Consider the following 4,725-nt stretch of genomic DNA (forward strand, 5'->3'; position numbering starts at 1 on the left):
GTTTTAAACGTCATGGAGCATATGAGATGTTCCAGGAGTTGAAGTTAATATTTCAAGCAAATGCCCGGATTGGGAGATATGAGGTCTCCAATAAGTTCTACAGCTGCAAAATGGAGGAGAATAGTTCTGTCAGTGAACTTATACTCAGAATGTCTGGGTACTACAATCACTTGATTCAACTGGGAGTTAATCTTCCAGATGATAGTGTCATTGACAGAATTCTTCAATCACTGCCACTAAGCTACAAGAGCTTCCTGATGAACTATAATATGCAAGGGATGGATAAGACTATTCCCAAGCTCTTCGCGATGCTAAAAGATGCGGAGGTAGAAATCAAGAAGGAGCATCAAGTGTTGATGGTCAACAAGACCGCCAGTTTCAAGATAAAGGGTAAAGGGAAGAAGGGGAACTTCAAGAAGAACGACAAGCAAGTTGTTGCTCAAGTGAAGAAGCCCAAGTCTGGACCTAAGCCTGAGACTGAGTGCTTCTACTGCAAAGGGACTGGTCACTGGAAGCGAAACTGCCCCAAGTATTTGGCGGATAAGAAGGATGGCAAGGTGAACAAAGGTATATGTGATATACATGTTATTGATGTGTACCTTACTAATGCTCGCAGTAGCACATGGGTATTTGATACTGGTTCTGTTGCTAATATCTGCAACTCGAAATAGGGACTACGGATTAAGCGAAGATTGGCTAAGGACAAGGTGACGATGCGCGTGGGAAATGGTTCCAAAGTCAATGTGATCGCGGTCGGCACGCTACCTCTACATCTACCTTCGGGATTAGTTTTAGACCTAAATAATTGTTATTTGGTGCCAGCGTTGAGCATGAACATTATATTTGGATCTTGTTTGATGCGAGACGGTTATTCATTTAAATCTGAGAACAATGGTTGTTCTATTCATATGAGTAATATCTTTTATGGTCATGCACCCTTGAAGAGTGGTCTATTTTTGATGAATCTCGATAGTAGTGATACACATATTCATAATATTGAAGCCAAAAGATGCAGAGTTGATAATGAAAGTGCAAGTTATTTGTGGCACTGTCGTTTAGGTCATATTGGTGTAAAGCGCATGAAGAAACTCCATTCTGATGGACTTTTGGAATCACTTGGTACTTGCGAACCATGCCTCATGGGAAAGATGACTAAAACGCCATTCTCCGGAACAATGGAGCGAGCAAAAGATTTGTTGGAAATCATACATACTGATGTACGTGGTTCAATGAATATAGAGGCTCACGGCGGGTATCGTTATTTTATCACCTTCACAGATGACTTGTGTAGCGACCAGACCTCAAATAGTCTAATCTCTATGCTCAGGTGTCATCCCTGGATCAGTAAGGCTGACACCACACAGTACTTGAAGGATTTATAACAGAGTAGCAATCACACACTTATTACATCGAGTGCCTCAAAAGAGAACTTATTACAATAAATATGGCTTAAAGCCATCTAATAACGATAACAGCGGAAGGCTTGGAAGATAAGTGAGTCCATCAACTTCAACGGCATCACTGAGTATAGAACCATGACCTAAAGGCACCTTAATCATCGTCTGAAAAGTCTGCAACATGAACATTGCAGCCCGAAACGGGTCAACACATGGAATATGCTGGCAATGTAACACATAGAGAGCAATGAAAGAAATACGCTATACTATATGCATATTTGGCTGGTGGAAAGCTCTATGGTTACAGTTTTGCGTAAAGCCAATTTTTCCCTACTGCAAAGGAATAAATTTTATTTAACTATCATGGTAGTTGTTAAACATTGAGAATGGTTGACAGCATTCTCAATCCCAATTAAGCATCATCATTAAACAAAACCCAACAAAATTAATTAGAGTAACATGATGAGATTCACATGATAATCCAGGTACTAGATACTCAAGATGTCCATAACCGGGGACACGGCTAACCATGATTAGTTTATACACTCTGCAGAGGTTTGCGCACTTTTCCCCACAAGACTCGATCTCCTCCGTTGGGATTCTCGCACTACATGGTGTTTGAGAAACGGATGACCCGAGACATAGTCTTTTAGAAGCGCTAGCACCTTACGATCGGGTAGACCGTTACACCTACTTTCCCCTACATCTGCTAGTCTACCACTGTAAGAGTTCGCACAACTTAATCAACTATGCTAGAGCCCATAGTAGCTTGTGGCTGCACACGGAAGTTTCTAGTATGAATAATCTCATGATCCCTTTGAGCCTGGGTGGCGGTCCAAAAGAAAAACAGGCAATCGCTGGAATACCCAGGTGCCTCAATCCACCCAGATGTGTATTTAAGTTGCCACCTTAGATAAACCATTAATTTAACAATCTCACATTTATCATGGATACACTCACCCAATCCACGTCTACTAGCATAGCATGGCATAATAAGCAAACGTAGAAGTAACTCCCAGAGGTTTGATAATAAAACAGGTGATAGGTACTACCTCATCTACTTCCCAAACCCACAATTTAATTAGATCCTAATCATGCAATGTGTGAGGATTGATCTAATGCAATAAAAACTGGGTAGTAGGAGGTATGATCAAAGTGTTATTTGCCTTGCTGATGGTCTGCAAAACTTAGCGATTCGAAGTAGCAAGCGGCGCACTCCGGGTACTCTATCGCAAACAAACAAGCATACAATAAGTACTCAACTAATGCACGGGTAAAACTCGAATAAGAGATCTAACCAGAAAGTTCAACTTAAGAACTCCGGTTGGCAAAAAGAATCAAATCGAACGAAGCAACGAAAGACAAACGGCAAAAGAAACAGGCTTCGTTGACTAATCTGGATCTAGGGCAATTTTTTACAGTGACAAAAACTTGTTTGAGTTGGTTAAACGGAAAGAGGGTTTCGAGACGAAACTCCAGGCGCTTGAATCGCCTGATTCCGATAAACAAGCGAAAAGTTATACTAGAACAAAAATCGGAGGAATCGCGATCAGAAAATCACGGATTTAATCTGAGAAAAAGAAAAACGACAAACAGATTAACGAACGAACGTTCCTTATCTGGATCTAAACGATGAATGCGTTCCTTAAAACGAACGAACGAGCGAACGCTCGCTAAATAAAATAAACCGGAAAAACCGATCTATTAAAAAACGAATCTAAAAAAACCGAACGAAAAACCGATGGAAAACCGAACAGTTTTTCGAGAAAAACTGGCGGCGGGCGGGGTCAACCTCTGGCGGGCGGCGAGGTCGGCGGCGGCGGCTCCGGTTCCGTCGGGCGGTGAGGGGCGGCGGCGGCGCGGGCGGCGGCGGCGGCAGGGCGGTGAGGGCGGCGGCGGCGGCAGGGCAGCGCGGGCGGCGGCGGCGCTAGGGTTGGGGCACTAGGGTTTGGGGCTCGGCTGGGCTCCTCCCTCGGCTTATAAGGCCGGCCGGGCCAGGTGTCCGGGTCGGACACAGCCCGATAGGTCAGTTCGCGTTTTTTTAAATAGTTACGCTCAGAAAAAAAAACAAAAGGAATACTAAACGGACTCCAAAAATCCCAAAATAAATTTTCCCCGGCTTCTAAAATCAAGACGCACAGGATAAACATTTATTTGGGGCCTAAATTCAAATAAAATAGCAAATAAAACCAAAATAAAATCTTATTTGATTTTATTATTAAATCCTCGATATTTTTTTATTTTGGGAAAGTCATTTTATTCCCTCTCTCATATTTTTGTAATAGAAATAATTGAAGATAAAATAAATAAAATCAAATGATCCAATTTTCAAAATTTGAGAAAACTCAAATATGAAAATAACGAAATCCCCAACTCTCTCCAAGGGTCCTTGAGTTGCGTAGAATTTTCTAGGATCAACCAAAATGCAATAAAATATGGTATGCAATGATGATCTAGTGTATAACATTCCAAATTGAAAATTTGGGATGTTACATACCTATCCCCCTTAAGATGAATCTCGTCCTCGAGATTCGGGTTGGCTAGAAAATAGGTGAGGGTGGTCCTTTAGCAAATCTTCCTCTCGTTCCCAGGTGGCTTCATCCTCCGTGTGGTGGCTCCACTAAACTTTGCAAAACTTTATAACCTTGCTGCAGGTGACTTGACTGGCATATTCTAGAATCTTGACTGGTTTCTCCTCATAGGTCAAATCACTGTCCAACTGAAGCGCTTCTAGCGGCACTGTATCTCTCAGCGGTATATCAGCCATCTCTGCGTGGCACTTCTTCAACGGAAACGTGGAACACGTCGTGAACTCCTGACAATCCTTCGGGCAACTCCAACTTGTAGGCTACTTCTCCCATATGCTCTGAAACTTTGTATGGGCCTACAAAACGTGGCGCTAACTTTCCCTTAACTCCAAAGCGCTTAACTCCTCGAAGTGGAGATACTCGAAGATAAACTCGGTCTCCGACTTCGTAAACTGTCTCCTTGCGTTTAGAATCTGCATAGCTCTTCTACCTGGACTGGGCTACCTTGAGCCTATCGCGAATCAATTTCACTTTCTGTTCAGACTCCTTAATCAGATCCGGTCCAAACAACTGGCGGTCTCCAACTTCATCCCACGACAATGGGGTCCTGCACCTCCTTCCGTACAAGGCTTCGAAAGGGGCCATCTTCAAACTGGATTGATAACTATTGTTATAAGAGAACTCTGCATATGGCAAATTCTCGTCCCAACTAGATCCATAATCTAGCTGACAAGCTCTCAGCATATCCTCCAAAATCTGATTGACTCTCTCGGTCTGTCCATCTGTCTATGGATGGAAAG

This window comes from Triticum urartu, chromosome 3A (assembly GCF_056163025.1).
Source record: "Triticum urartu cultivar PI428250 chromosome 3A, HENAU_Tu73, whole genome shotgun sequence".
In the NCBI taxonomy this organism is placed as follows: domain Eukaryota; kingdom Viridiplantae; phylum Streptophyta; class Magnoliopsida; order Poales; family Poaceae; genus Triticum; species Triticum urartu.